General features: G+C 39.0%; 1 protein-coding gene across 2 annotated transcripts in view; it reads left to right on the top strand.

The window, feature by feature from the left end:
• The window catches only part of RBMS3 (RNA binding motif single stranded interacting protein 3), a 3,568,139-nt gene that overhangs the window by 2,815,484 nt on the left and 735,688 nt on the right, over window positions 1–16,967 (top strand). The window lies entirely within an intron of this gene.

Below are 16,967 nucleotides of genomic sequence, written 5' to 3'. Positions count from 1 at the left end.
AACCACAGGGGAACACTCCACTAGTGGTTCTAAGTGGTCTTTTTAGTCTAGATAATCTGCAGGACAGGTGGCCAAGATGGAGGAGGGTATCAGGTTGAGGTCCAGGTCCACAGTAGGGTTTCTAACAGAGGCTAGGATAACTGCAGGGATCACTCCACTAGTGGTTTTGCAATATGCATAGTAGGACGCTGGAGGCAAGAAGCTCAGCAGCAAGAATAGGTGTTAACAAATGTCATTTTGCATCGTTTAAGCTATCACGCTCTTTGGCAAATGAAAGCTCAGTTTAACATCTCATCTGAAGGATGGCACACTCAGGGTGCAGCACCCTATACACTGCACTGCAGTGTCAGTATTGAAAATCTAACCTAAGTACTTAGTGTGAGCAGAGAACCCACATAATTCTGATTTTCCAGGACAAAACATGAGTTTACTACCGTATGATCCTCAAGAGCCTTGACACTTGGTATTTTAAGCAACCTTTTCTTTGTATTTGTCACTTACATATCATTTCACAATCAAAATCATTCCTTTCCATAATTGCTTCCTTTTTTTTTAAGAAAACTCACTCTTCTTAGGAACATAGGTTCATATTAGATTACTAGACTAACAGCTCAAGAACCCTTACATGCCTAACCAGTTTTACCCAGATTTTACCCAATTTTTTATCCCTAGGGGAAAGATAACAAAGGTCAGCAAGCAGGGGGTTGCCATTTTTTACAGACTTCCTCTGTCATTAAGTGACATGAGTGCCACTCCAGGAGTGAATTTGTGATTTCCCATTTATTGGTCCAGATTGTGCTTGAAGATGGTCAGACAAGGGCTCTGCTTCATGTGAGTAGTCCAAGGCACTCTCTGGGACATATATATGTCTCTCCAGCATGATCTATTCATGCTAGAAATTAGGTTTAGTTTCTTGGAGTGGGTAACACTTGTGAAGTTAGTTTTACGAATATACAACATTTCCATCAGGGCTGGGTCAGTGACTGCATTGTAAGGAAGGCAAAGATCACCCCTCAGTAATCGGTATGAAAGTGAATAAATGGGTTGTGTTTGTTCTTGCCCTGGTAGCAGCAGTATTCTTCATGTTTGGGCTTGACCTGGTAGCAGCAGTATCCGTCGTGTTTGTGCTTGCCCTGGTAGCAGTGATATTCATCATGCTTATGAATAAATGATAAGACTTTTAACTGGTCCATATAAGACATGTTGGTTATACCCTGTATTCTTTGGTGTGAAACCTCTGAAGATGCTCCAGATGTTGCAGGTGCCTGGTGAGGTACATGTCAAAGGGTGCAATGTACTCAATTATTGGTATGATGAGTGCAGTGATACTATGACTTCCTTAGATCTGGATGCCATGTCATTACTTATAAGCTGAGCTACATAGAAGGATTTCCTGACCACCATGGACACACCGTGGACATGTGGTGGTCAAAGTTCAGATTACCATCTATCTAATTACACAAATGTCTCACCACTGGGCGCACTCTTGGTGGGGTGAAATCAGTGATATAATATGCAGGGGTATTTGATTTCCCAAAGAGTATCATCGTCATCATCATCATCATTATTATTATTATTATTATTATTATTATTATTATTATTATTATCATTATCATTATTACTATTATGTATTTCTTTGTATTTAGTCTGAGGCCATGGCTATGATACCAATCATTGGTCTGTGCCAGTCCTTTTAGTAGGGTATGGATTCAGTGATTGCCCCTAACTTGCAGTCAACAGCAAAGTTGGTCTGACAAAGGCGTTCTAAATTTGCCTTTATATCTGAGAAGTATATCCCAAGCAGGAGGGAGTCCAGCACTGAGCCCTGTGGTACTCTACTGGTGACTGTTCTCTTGCTGGATGTGGATTCCACCACTCTAATAATACGTGTCCTATCCATGAGTCATTTGGCTATCTATCTGATAATGTTGAGGTTTACAACCAATTTCATGAGTTTATCTTTAATACCCAAGAGGGGTATCGTGTCAAATACCTTCGCCAGGTCAAGGTCAGAAGTATACACTGTTGTACCCTTATGCGTGACCTTGGTGACCTCCTCAAAGAGGTCCACCAGATTTAGTGGGCAGGACCTGCCCTTGACAAAGCCAAGCTGGGTTGGGTCTAGAGTCCGGAGATTTCCTATGTCATTGTTAGTCAAGCCCATATTATCCTTTCCATAGCCCTGCATATGTGGCTGATCAGACTTATTGGTCAGTAGTTTCCTGGGTTCATTGATGTTCCCCCTCTTGCAGATGGATAACTGTTGCTGTCCTTCACTCTACTGGGACAAAGCCAGTTTGGAGATTGTGGTTAAACAGAGATCCAAGTGGGTCTGCTAGCTCATGTTTTAAGCTATTTAATAGGCACCTTGGGATTAAATCAGGGCCCATTGATGCCATGTTTCTAGCTATAGACACCGCACTAATGACCTGTTCTTTTGTGATAACAGGCAAAGTAATGGTAGGAGATATTTTTATGGGGAGTGACCAAAGGGGATGAGGAGATAAAATTTGAGCTGAATTTACCAGTCAGCAGGTTAGCTATTTCTTCTGGCTGAGTGTAGGTGGTGTCATCTACAGCCAACTCACCACATTGTTGAGTGTTTCCATTAAGTGTTTGGACATAACTGAAAAATGCTTTGTGGTTATTCTTTTCTTGGGAGGCTATTTTAGTCTCGTATTTAGCTTTTGAAGACATCACTATTTTTCCTGTTGACACTAATGAGGGATTTTTTTTCTTTGGTGTGCCCTTTCTCACTTGCTTCTAGATAGGAATTTCTTCCTTCTGTTGTATAATTTATTTATGCCAGGGGTCCACCAGGGTGATTTTTTTTTGGCTAGATCTGGGTTTAAATGAGTCAGGTACTGCCATTTCTATGCAGTTCTTTAAGTGGTTGCACAGGACATTTATGTATACTTCTGCATAGGCTTTCATGTTTTGAGGGTTTCGGGAAGCTTTAAAGTTAGCTATGCTATCACTTAACAGACGGTAGTTTGCCTTGGAAAATTTTTGTAGCGCTTTAGGGTTTGATGAGAGTTCTACTTTTACATTAATTTCAGTGGAGACTGATTTATGGTCTGATCTTACCAATGAGGACACTCCCACATGTTTGTGAGTACTGTGTTAAAGATATTTGAGTCCCTAGTGGAAGTGCAAACCAGTTGTTCCAGAACACTTGCAAAGACAAAGTCCAGGAATCTCTGAGTCTACCTGTTAGTGGTCATGTATGTTTCTCAGCTTACAGAGGGGTAGTTAAAATAGTCTATGAGTAGTGTGTTGGCTGAATGGTAAGTGATTCTAGTAACTTCAGGTACACATACTGTTTTTTATGGTTCATGTTTGGGGATCTGTAGCTACTGATGATATGGTGGGGTATTTTCACCTTTGTCAGCTGGACATGGAGTAGCTCACAAGAGTCATCCTGTTTGACCAATACTGTGGTGTGATTGTTTTTTATGTAAATGGAAACACCTCCTCCTTTCATTTTTTGGTTTTCAGATGGTGGTTTGAATGTATGATAGGCATTGTAGCCTTGCACTGTTAGAGTGCTTTCGTCAACCTTGAACCACATCTCTGTAACTACTCATACAACAGCATTCTCCAGGGTGAGGAGGGAGTACAGTTTTTGTTAAGACTCCTAGCATTGAGCAGCAATACCTTCAACTTGGCATTTTAAGAATGTTGATTTGGGACTTCCTTAACAATGCGCTATGGTGTGGGTAATGGCTTGGCCAGTATTCAAAAGCCTAGCGGTGACATGCGCATGCCACCTCTGGCAAAGCAACACGGTCTGTGGATCATGTCATCCCAGCCTGACATATTGGAGTATCAGTAGTTAAGCCAATTATTGAAGTCAGTCTTTTTTTCTGTTTGTATTGTTTTATCATCCTTGGTGATGGTAGAATGCTGCTCAACGTGAGGCTTATACCCACCTGCAACACGTATTCAGAGAGGTCCATCATGTCTCTGTTTATAGTCCAGAGAGGTATGTTACAGGTAATTCACTAACACTGAGTCATACTGGTACATGTGGCTGAGTGAACTGACTGCCTGTGTAATCTGGTGAATCCTAGCTCATGATAGCAACTGAGTATAACCTTCTCTTTATTCAACCTAGTGAGAGGGCATCCACGTGTCACAAGATGAAGTGCCCTATGACCAAGATGTTTGAATATGTGGGCTTTTGCCTTAGAGGCTTGCTTGTGGTAACACTGTTGTCACTTACCCTCACTAACATAGCTGACAAGCAGGTGGAGTATATTATTTGGATGCTTTAATACATAGAAACATATCAGGATGGATAGCAGCTTCATAAAATACAAACAAACTGGTTAAAAGACAGACTTTGCATACATACATGCTTACATATCAATGGCTTATTACAAAATGGCAGTCTAGCTTACAGGTGCTCAGTATTTATACACTTGTGCAAGCCCTTGGATAGCTTCTTAACGGTACATACACACACATTGATCTACATCCTCCCTCTTAAAAAAGATTGCCCTTTGTAAAAACAGTATTACAGTTAGACATGCATTATTATATACATTGTAAACAAAACACAATGTTCATGTCCATGTTGCTTCATATCTTTTATAGGGTTTAGAGATGCGACCGTATCTAATAACATAACAGTCTGAACCAAATTTAGCAACAGGGACAGTCTGTGGTGCACAACTCGTATCAGGAACTTCTGGATTCGTCACAGTAATGGGAATGTCCTCTGGAACTTCTTCTGGAATTGAAAAACTGGAAAACTCACTCTGAGATAAAGAGTCTAACAAGCTATGTGCTGTGGTATGGGCTTAGACACTGGTCTCAAATGCTTCTGATTCCACCTAAAGACTGCTCCTTGTGATTCCACAATGTATGATCTCAGCTCTGGACCATTATTCTTCATGACACCAATCCGATCATCATCTTTGGATGTTTGCATCCTTACCAGTTCTCCTTCTCATAATGGATTGAGTGGTTTGCCGGTTTAATTATAGTAAGACTTCTGAGTTAAACGCTTCTTCAGCATACTGTTTTTCACTGACCTCTTGTTTTTGATACATGGAACCAACAATTGACTAGTGATTGGTAATGTGGTTCTGGTTTGTCTCGACAGAAGTCTCTGAACAGGTGAAACAAGATGTTTATCATGGGGAACATGTCTGAGATTCAAGAGATTCATGAAAACATCACTATTATCTTGTTTTGACTTCTATAGTATCTGTTTTGCACATTGAACTCCACTTTCTACCAAACTATTTCATTGCAGGTACTCAGGGATACTCGTGACATGAGTAAAGCCCCATTCTTCAGCAAAGCTTTTGAACTGTTGGCTTGTGAATTGCGTGCCATTGTCAGAAATAACTTTGTGCAGACTACCATGTACTGCAAAATGATGCTTCATCTTAGTAATGGCTGTACTGGATGCTGGGTTAGGAAGTAGGTTAATCTTGAACCAATTGGAGTAAGATTCTACTAACACCAAATAATGTTAACCATTCTACTCAAAGATATCTGTGGCTACTGTCGACCAAAGTAGTCCTGGAATCTGGTTTAGCTGAAGTGGTTCCTTCTGTTGATGTGGCTCAGTACTATTACACACTGAACACGATGAAAGTGCACTGTCAATGTCTTGTGACACCAAAGGCCAAAATACTAGACCTTTCACCCTTCTTTTGACAGAATCGACTCCTTGGTAACCACAATGCAAGATAGTAATTTACTCTTGTACTGAGTACTGAAAGTAGTGAGCAATGATGATTTTTTTGTCAAGCTGAATTTGCCAAAATGAACTCTTTGCATCTAAGACAGAAAAAATAATGGCATTTGGTATCAAGGCTGCGGCTTCTTTGACTATGAACATTGGATGATGAGGTATTTTTAGCACTTTGTTCAAATCTCATGGATCAATACATATTCTAATGTCATCTGAGGTTTTCTTATGAGCTACCACCATGGAAGATACCCATTCAGTTGGAGTTGCAACTGGATAAATCACACCTTGTTGCACCATTTTATCTAGCTCGGCTTTGACTCTGTCCTGCATGGCTATTGGAACTTTTTGAGCTGGCCTGATAACTGGATTGACCTCTGGGTCTAACTTCATGGAGTACACAACTGGAAGCTTCCCTAGTTTGTCTTCAAAAAGATCAGCATAGGTAGAAAAAAAATGTGCTGGGCAAAATTAGAGTAGTGGTCTTTTAAGCTAACTTGGTGGACTTCCTTTGTAAATGAAAGCAGTCCCATTTTCAAACTGTCTCTGAGCCCTAATAATGACTGGACGTGCCTCTTCACCAAATAGAATAACAAGTCATAACATCTTCCAGCAGAATAACATGAAGGCACTACTGAGCCTTCGGTATGAATTTCTTCACCTCAATAAGCAACAAGCTTCACACACCTTACCAAATCAAGCCTTTCACCATAATACACTACAGCAAATTTTTCTGCTGACATAACATGCACTTGGAACCTGTATCAACTTTGTGGTCTGTGGGTTTGCCATTTATCCAAACAGTACAAAATGCTTAATTCTTTGCCTTTAAAGCTACTGCACTGACTGTTTCATGAAGCACTGCATACCATCAACATAAAGAGTAGGATTGTAGCTTTCTAATTGATCAACTTGTTTCTTAAAATGTTCCCTTTTAATAAAAGAATGTGGGCTTTTGATTTACAAAATCTTTTGAAATTATTCCATTTATTGCATTTCTGGCATTGCTGACCAAAAGCTAAACATTTCTCCATTTTAGATTCATGGCTTCCACCACAATTACGACAGTTGGAAATGAAACTAGGTTGGGGGCCCGTGCTTTGAGTTTGCTGACTCAGTCTTATGCTTTACTGAGACTGTGCAGACTCTGGAATTTGCTAGAAAGATCTGGGGTTTACCAGTGAGTGCTGCAGGGGCTACAGTTGCTGCCATGTACTTGGGTCTGTTTCTTTTAACTACATGCTGCATACTATCAACATGGGCTTTAGCACTGTGCCTTCTAGAGCTGTTCTCATTTGTAAGCATTTTTGTGTGCTTTGCTGTGAGCTCGTATATCTGACAAATCTCAATGGCCTGATTCAAAGTTAAATCACTGTCATGAAGCAAAATCTTTCTCACAGCATCATCTTTTATACCACACAGAAGTCTTTCCTTTATCAGCTCATCCCTTAATTTACTAAATCTGCATGTTTTAGCCTTATTTCTCAGGTCAGTTATATATGCTGCAAAAGTTTCACCAGATTTTTGACCATTTGCATAAAATGTGTGCCTTTCCATTGTAATATTTGTCTGGGGGGGGTTACATATTTCTCCAGATTTCTGTTTTAAGCACTTTGGGTCCTCCCTTGACTCAGTCTGTACAACAATATGATGGTTTCCCCTTCTCCTTTATAGCTAGCAGGTGCATACACAAATGAGCATTCCCATTCTATGGCTTAAGACCTAGCTAAATTAAGTAGAATAAATGCCTTTTTATGGTTATCCTTATCAAAAGATGCAGCCTATATGAAACTGTCATACTCTTGCTCAAACACTCTCTAGTTCTCAGCAATGTTACTGTCAAACACAGGTGCACTAGGCTTTCAGAATCCATCTTCCATGCCCATAAACTATGCATGAACACACTGAAAATATGGCCTTTGTAATTATGTATGAACAAACTATTCTATGAGCTAGCAATAACATTCAACTGTACAATAAACTCTTCAAAATACTGTACTTTGCAAAATGTGTTCTGCAGTGGCTGCATTCTTTGAAATAACTTTACTGTAATACTGTACAAAGAGGCTAATACTTTATATACTTCTGATAACTCAGATATCTTTGCTTAGCATGAAAAATACACGCTTTATGAAAATGTGGTGGTTTCCCTTATTTTATTTGTTTTATGCAATTTAGGTTTTATTTCAAACATTTTTTGTAGTATTCTGAATATTTTTATCAATATCACATATCGGTTTATGTGAATATCATTTGGAGCATTCTGCATGCTTCTTTTCATATTTTGCAAATAAGAAATAGTGGTGAGCAAGTTTTAATATCTGAAATACGTTTCTGATCTATTTTGCAAAGTATGCACATTGTAGGGGTGATTTACTCTTATATATTCCACCAGTTCCAAGAAAGTGTCTTAAATCGCTTTAGCCAAGCTGCCTCTAACTTCATGCCCTTTAGATATCCCACTTCTGACACCATGTCACTCGCCCCTCTCTAACATAGATGACAAGCAGGTGGGGTATATCATTTATATGCTTTAATACATAGAAACACATCAGGATGGATAGCAGCATCATAAAACACAAATGAACTGGTTAACAGACAGACCTTACATGCATAAGTGCTTACATCTCAACAGCTTACTACAAAATGGCAGTCTAGCTTCCACATGCTCAGTATTTATACACTTGTGCAGGCCCTTGGATAGCTTCTAAAAGGTACATACACACACATTGATCTACAACTCTTATGAGTATTTTTATGTGTAGTGGTCGGTGTTGACTTGGTTTTACTTGCAAGTGGTTTCTGAAGGCAGCATACATGAGGTCTCGGTCATTTTGGTAAGTTACTTGTGAGTACCTCTGCATGTGTGAATTTATATATTGAGACCTTATTTATTAAGGAAAATTATGTGTGTGTGCTGACACCCTGTTTGTCATTTGATTTGTCAGAAAGTGAAAGTTGTGTCTCAAATTTTATAGTGTAACTACATCTCTCACATACTGTGTTTGTTTGTTTTGGGTTTAAGTGGTTGTCAGTATATAAGAGACAATTGTTACATTGCCTCAGGATGTCCATATCGACCAGGGCTGGCACAGAGATCACAGGAAAGTGCCTAGCCATGTTTTCTTTCTTTTTTTTTTTTTACCAAGGGTTTAATCTCTTGTTCCTTTCTAGTTCCTTTCTTGTGGGGCAAGTGATATATAAAAGGAAATAGCCGTTGCTCTATCTCTTTGGGACAGCAGTATGTGTTGATAAACAACATGGTCTTTATATTTATGTAATTTCTTCACTGTCAAAGTTGCTCTACCATCTCAAAAGGAATACATTCCACTGGGTCATTATGTATGCATTTTGTACACAAGTTCCTTAGTAGAGGTCCTTGATTTTTTTTAGTGTAAACTGCCATTATGAAATTGACCTATGGCTTCTTTTGAATAAAGCTAATAAATCCAGCTTTTTGGTTGGCCTTTGCTGTTGCAGTCTGACATTATGCTTGGTTTCAGCTTAGAGGTTATTTTATCTCTGCACAAAAGGCCGCATAAAGTCAATATCTGCAATATATATATATATATATATATATACTAAGGTTTCATTGTCAGAAGTAAAAATTCTATGTATTTCACTAGAAAAGTATACATATTTTTTCAGTTGTAAAATATAATGGGTACATTTCCTTTCTTTCTTGTGGCTAAACTTGTGATGTCAAACAGAGAGGGGCGAAGCTGTACAGGATGACTTGTAGTCTTAAGTGTGCTTTATAGCTAAATACCTTTTTGTTGTTAGCTGAAAATCTTCTGATGAGATCCCAAAGTCTGACAAAGATGTAACCTTTTAATGATAGGACCCTGTGAGTTCATGTGGCTTTAGTGCTTGTCCAGCAATTGACATCATACGTGGTTTCTACTGCAGGCTCTAAGGTGAACTTCTCCTCCATATGTGAGTACAATAATGACCTACAGTACTACTTTACTGAGTTGTCATTAATTCACAAGTAAAAATGCAATTAATTTCTTGTAAATACTGAAGATTTTTTTTTTTTGTTATTGGACGAAAGACCCCCCCACCCCCCAGTATCTCCAGTTTTAAGCTCCTGTGCAATAGACTGTACCACAAGAAAGCAAAGTTGAGTCTTTACAGTTGAAATGACCATCAGACTGTATCTTATATCTGAAGGTCAAGATATATTATTCTGAAAAACTCATTATAGTACTTTGTACTGATATGAATACATTCTCCTGTACTGCTAGTTATTACCAGTACTCCTGTGTTGCATTCCAGATGTCTTAGTTTTGCCTTTTGTTTCATAACAATTGTATATTTTGCACTTTTTAAAGCTGATGAACTTTGAATATATCATAAACATATTACTGTTGTGTTTATATGAAATGAAAACCAAACTGTAGCATAATGTAGTTGGTTAGCTCATGTGGTTTGTGCATGGTGCTGAATATCATGTCATTGGCATAGTCATGTGAAAAGAGAACCAATAATTACACTATTTTCTTGGAAAAGTAATATTTTCTGTCATTCTTTTTTTGTATGTTGCAACAAAATGCACATGCCTTACAGACTCTGGATGGCATATCTTATTTGAGATTTCCTTATCTACTAAGTATTCTGGGCTGTACATAACAAAATTAATGAGATATTTTCTGAGAGTCTTGTCCAGAAAATTTTATAAAAGTAATTGAAGTAGTGAGTGTTTCTCATATGAAGCTAGGATGGAATCCAGGCAAGAATTGCCTTTGTAAATGTATAGACAGAACATTTTATATAATAGCGACTTGAAAATAAATGGTGCAGCTTTCAGTTATCCTCAAACTAAAGTAAACAAAAGCTACAAAAATATGTAATGTCTGTGTGATTTCAGACCTAAAAGAAATGTGTTCATACCTGGGTACACTGATGTGTAAAAATAACATTAATCGGTTGATTTTTAATAAAATTCAAGATGCCTGCTTCTTTATCTCCTGAAAGTATAACATCCAACTAAGCATTATAGATACATATGCCAGTAACATTCACTGAAAGTTTCATGGATAAGTCTTGAGCCATTCTGGAGATAAACACTTTTGAATCAAATAATCTATTAGCCCTAAACAGAATATATTCTGAGGACAGACATGAAAATGCTTATTTGTTAAAGGATTAAATGTGTCATCACTACGAGAGAAAGGTGGTACACACAGCCTACCTAGCCCTCGCAAAGGCCTTCGACACCATTCCCCATTCTGGTATTATAGACAAGCTCACCAGCCTGAACATAAACCTCTACATCACAAGATGGGTTGCCAACTGGCTCACGGACAGAACCCACATGGTGAGAGTTGCGGGAGCTAGGTCCGACTCTAAACCGGTTACAAGTGGTGTTCCCCAGGGCTCAGTCCTACGACTCCTCCCGTTCTGCATATACTTCTCAGAGGTACAGACAAGCACAGGAGGACTCACTAAAAGAATCACAGGCCTAAAGGAGATGCCGTATGCTGACCACCTTAAAAAAACTCCAGCTATACTCTGTCGCATATCGTCTACTCCGAGGCGATCTCTGCTTAACATACAAGGCCATGTCAAACCCAGAACTGTTGGACATGCTACACTTAAAGAAATCCCAATCCCTCAGAGCCACACACTCCAAGGGATCTAAACCATGTCATCACAATAAACAAAACATGCTGGAGGAATAGGTTCCTGAGCCAGAGACTCCCCAGACTCTAAAATAGACTGCCCATACATGTCAAGCAGAGCACCTCTTTGGCACTCTTCAAAAGGAACCTTGATGATTGGATGGGAGAAAGGAAATTCACCCCAAGGATCACGTCAGTCGCCCTGCTAGACAGGGGTCCAGGGAAGTAAATAATGTGGGAAGAAATAGTCAGAGAATTGTTATGGCTAGGCTTGTATAGGCCGTAGGGCCGATAGCCTAGTACCAACCTATGAACCTATGGTTGACCAAGTTTGCAGACGACTGCAAACTTGGGGCTATAATTGACTCTCCAGCTTACACAGACATCCTCCAGAAGGGTCTCACTGAGACGGATACCTGGTTTCAAAATCATGGCCTCAAGCTAAATGCCAAAAAGTGCATGGTCATCCCCTTTGAAAAAACAAAGTACCCACAAGCTGCCACATAGGTGGTAGTCCCCTAAATATGGAAGACATAATAAGGGATCTGGGGACCCAAGTAGATAGTAATCTCACCTTTGATAATCACATTGCCAAAGTGGTTAGAAAATCCTTCTACGTGGCCCACCTAATCACAAAAGGGTTTGCATCCAGATCAAAAGAGGTCATTGTGCCTCTCTACTCATCACTCATCAGACCCATCACAGAGTACAATGCCCCATTTGGGATGTACCTTAAAAGACACCTGCAACAGCTGGAAAGACCACAGAAGTACCTCACCAAGAGGATCACTGGCCTCAAACAGATGCCCTATGCAGCTCGACTGAAGAAACTCCAGCTGTACTCGGCTGCATACCGCCTACTCAGAGGTGATCTCTGCCTGACATACAAGGCCATGTCCAACCCAGAAGTGATGGACATGCTCCACCTAAAGAAAATCTTATCCCTTCGAACCACATGCTCTAGGGATCTAAACCTCACCACAACAATAAATAGGATGTGCTGGAGAGATAGATTCCTGTCCCAGAGACTTCCCATGCTTTGGAACAAGATCCCAATCTACATTAGGCAGAGCTCATCGCTAACACTCTTCAAAAGAAACCTTGACGAGTGGATGGGAAACAGAAAGTTTACCCCGGGGATCACTTCAGTGGCTCTGCTGGACAGAGGCACAGGGAACTAATCTAAGGGGACGGCGAAAGCCAACACATTCTGGCTAGGCTTATAAATGCCTTTGGGCAGATAGCGTAGTACCTACCTATGAACCTATCAGTAGTTGCTGTTGCAACCTTCACTGTGATGGCATGCTAGTACAACATTTCACATTTAGTTTTCTGTTTTTAATTGAAGTTGTTCAGATATCAAGGAGTAATCCAATTTTTGTAAAGTAAGATTTCTGTTGGTTTTCTTTTTTCTGTGCTCTGCATATTGGTGTTTATTTGGTATTGCTTGAACAACTTCAAAACTTACATTCAGTATATTCCATATAATAATTTCTGGGTACTGACATAGTGTTGCTGTCTGTTTCATGTAATGTAAAGTACAATATTTTCTCCTTTTATTTTTTTCTTTTTTGTGACATTGTGTGCTTCTAGGCATTATCTCCATTACTTATGGATTCATGGTGGCTGCTCGTTCATTACAATGCTTCATTTTGTCCTATATTTCCTCATATTTCTTTCCATATGAGGTATTTTCTACATGACATATATAGCTGTTAATGACTTTTTTCATTGCCTTTCTTTGTTGGCAGCATTTTGTACAGTTAATGCATCTTTTTGCATGTTCAGCACATTGCTGTAGTCACATTTGGTTTCAACAGTATCGCGGTCTGTTACATTGAAAGAGATGGCTCCACTACATCTGGGTGAGTCCCCATTTGATGTAGCTTCAGACACAAAAAGCAAACCATTTGAATCATCTTCAACCAAATTAAAGGAAAAAGGCATTTTGCATGCGAACAAAAGCCCTTGTACCTCTAGGAGGGTTGCTTCCTATTTATGTATACTAAGTCTAGGATTGCAGTGCCTCAGAGAAGAGCGACAAGCCCAAAATGTGTGAATCTGTGCTGGTACAATAATATATACTGCATTGACAGTGATTATTAATTAATTGGAAACAGTGATTGATCAGTTGCAGATCAAGGAAGTATACTGAATGAGCTCAAACCTTGTCCAGTTTGTATCTAGCTAAGGCTAGGAAATGTGGTGGTGATTGTAACCTCAAGTTGTAAAGTTTTAAAGGTTTGCAAAAGTAACAGACTTATGTAGTTGGCATCTAGTATCTCAACATCCTTACACAATCAATCAGTATTTTATGCTTCAGCCATATATGCTGATAGGTTTCCAACATTTCACCTTTTGACCTCACTCTTCTTGCATTTGGATTGTTGGCATTTGGGACTTCACACTGCTATCATTAAATTATTGTGCATTGAATTAAAAAAAAAACATTAGTTAATCTTTCCACTATTATGTTCATTATGTTTGTTTGCGTCTTTCGGCTTTTCCCGGTTAGGGGTCACCACAGCGGAACTCCGGTCCGCTAATGATTGGTAGTGGATTTTTATGTACCGGGTTACCAGCTCTGGCGCACAACCTTCAACGAAGGCATGCCCCATTCACATATGCCTCCACACAGAAGACGCTCTAGCTGAGAATTGAACGGGACAACGTCTTGCTATGAGTCAACAACACTACCGCAGCACCACCACCATTCTATATATTAGATACATGTTGTACAACAGTTCTTTATGTTTGCATTATTATTTATTGGCCTATCTATTTGTCTGTAGCTCTGTTTGTTTTGTGACCCAAGTCATATCTTAAAGTAGGATCTGTTTAGACTAGTCTACCTATAAAGTTAGCAAACACTAAGGGAGAAAGAAAAAAAAGCTGATCAAAACAGAACCCGAATGAGAACAAATTCATATGTTTCCTGATGGGGGTATAAATGCCAGTTTGCATGTGTCAGATGGAAACCTGCACCCCTTAACTCTGCCCCTGTCTTTATTTCAGCACTAAATTCTGGGTACAATATAGATGTGGCCTCTGAACCTGTATTTACAGCCATATTCATATCTTTTTGCAGTGTTATGATACCCTAGAACCCCTCTTTATTCACATTCCCAAGCTTCTGAGGATATTTTGCTGAAGTAGCTTGTGGAAAATTAAGAGATACAAATGTATACATTTCATTAAATATCCTTTTTGTGAAAAGTTATGCTGTAGTGTGAGGGATCATTTCTGAAGAAGACCCGGTAATCTGAATATAAAATAATTGTTTTACATTGAAGATAGTTAATAAACTGTGTGAACAGTGAAAGTGTAATGGCTTAGCTTTCAATAAATCCATATGCATTAGCAGATGTTGCCTTTTCATTTTTAACAAAAAAGTTAGATGTTGCATTGTGAATATTTGTCTGTGAAATGGTTTTGTTGCTTAAATGATTTGTTGTTTTATGACAGGCTGTTATGAGGTTACCAAATAAGTGCAGCTATTTTATGAGAAGTAAATTATTCAAAGGGTGAGAGGTCCTTTTTTAGGTAAACAAAACATTGCACCCATTAGTTTACCTTTGTTTATTGGTGGTAATGAAAGGGCTTGTTATAGGTACCAGTGGCTTGTTTATGGACAATAGAGTTTTAGAAAATAATGGTTGTGGCTATCTGCATACAATGGTATAGATCAAGAAAAGCAAAGTATAAGGTTCTGACAGATTTGCTTAACAATAAGGTAAGATACAATCACTGAGTGTAATGCCCCCTTTGACATGTATTTTTCGAGACACAACAACTGGAATGCCCACAGAGATACCTTATTAAATGGATACTATATGGATACAAGGCCTAAACAATATGTCCTACATGGACCAAATCAAAGCCCTGTCACTATATTCAGTATGCTATAAATTGTTAAGGTGACCAACCTGTATCTGGCATACAAGACATCCTCTGACCCATTACTGATGAATTTACAGCATATCAGCAAGTCAAATGTTATTGAAAATGTTCAGTTTATAAATCTAAACCTCTTCTGCAGAATTGAAAGAACAATTTGTTGGGACAAGTATATCTTGCAAAGGATACAGCTGCCTCCGAACAAACTCCCCATTCACATAAAACAAGCCTCATTTCTGTCCCTATTCAAACACATCTTTGATATATGCAGGAGAAACAGAAAATTTACCCCATGACTAGTAATGGACAGAGGCAGATCCTAGATGCTTTATTCCATGCATGTGTCCCCTGAAATCATCTATGGTATGATCCCAGTTATTCTCACTATCGGTAAGGCCAATATATCACCAAATGTAATAGTTTAGTTCCAGTAACAAAAGGGAAATTGGCTAGGCTTCCAATGCTTCACAAGGGCAGCTCGCCTAGTGCTTACCTCTGAACCTATAAGACAGAATTTTTGACTGATTACACATGGAATTACTGGCAAGTTCATTGTGTAGTACTTGAATGTCTTGACATATAATTCTGAAAAAGTTGCTGTGATATTTCTTTTGGTTACTGAATTACATCTATGCATTTTTTCATACTCTGTTTGTTTATTTCATCTTCAAATGCCCCACAGGCTAGCTACTCTGTCCATACTGTGCACTGACAAGAACAAGAGCTTAGACCCATCATTTTTTAGGTCTAACACTATTGTCACTGACTGGACATTACATAACTATGTGTCCCTTTCACGCACATTTAAACCAAATTACCTAAATTGGTAATGTGTTTTTCTTGTTGTTAGACCCATATATATATATGGGCGACCACGGTGGTGCAGTGGTTAGCATTGTCGCCTCACAGCAAGAGGTTATTCAGCTCTATCCTTGGTTGAGGTGCCTTTTGTATGGAGTCTGCATGTCCTCCCTGTGATCGCGTGGGTGCTCTGGTTTCCTCCCACATCCCAAAGACATGCTGTAGGTTGATTGGACACTGTAAATTGGCCCTAGGTGTAAGTGCGCGCATGTGTGCGTCTTCCATGGAAGGTTGGACGCCGAGATGGCAACTTGACACTGTAAAAACTCTACTGCCAATCGTGAGTGGACAGATGATCCGCTGTGGCGACCCTTTACCTGGGAAAAGCTGAAAGAAGAAGAAGACCCATATATATATATATATATATATATATGCTTAATTATAGCAATTGGTATATGGAATTCAGTCTTAAAGTTTTCAGCTGACAATAGTCTTTCCACTGAGAAAACTACTTGATCAGAAGAAGTAGAGTCAGTAGCAGTTTTTGGTCTATGCATTTCAATAGTAAAGATTTCAGTTATCAAGAATATTTCTACCAAGACAACTGTCAAATGGTGTAGGTTGCTCTAGGCTACCCACCTTTTTTTAATGACTATGAAGTGCCAATTCAAATGTATGTATAACCAAACTTTCTAAAGTGTTTTTTTACAATATTACTACTAGGTGCTACGAATAATTTAAGAATATGTATCAAATCTGACATTTGTGTTCTAATTAGTTTATTTGTATTGAAGATCCAGTTGTGGAAACTGTACACTTGAGTCTCGGGTAAAATGCCAGTACTGGCTATTTTTTTGTTTGATAATTATGTGCATCCCCTCATAGTTCTGGGTCATTGGATCATTTCTCCCTCCATGCAAATCATTGGAACAATATTA

Source organism: Protopterus annectens, chromosome 3.part1 (genome assembly GCF_019279795.1).
Source record: "Protopterus annectens isolate FY-2018-M chromosome 3.part1, PAN1.0, whole genome shotgun sequence".
NCBI classification, from domain to species: domain Eukaryota; kingdom Metazoa; phylum Chordata; order Ceratodontiformes; family Protopteridae; genus Protopterus; species Protopterus annectens.
This window is presented reverse-complemented; position numbering and strand designations above follow the sequence as displayed.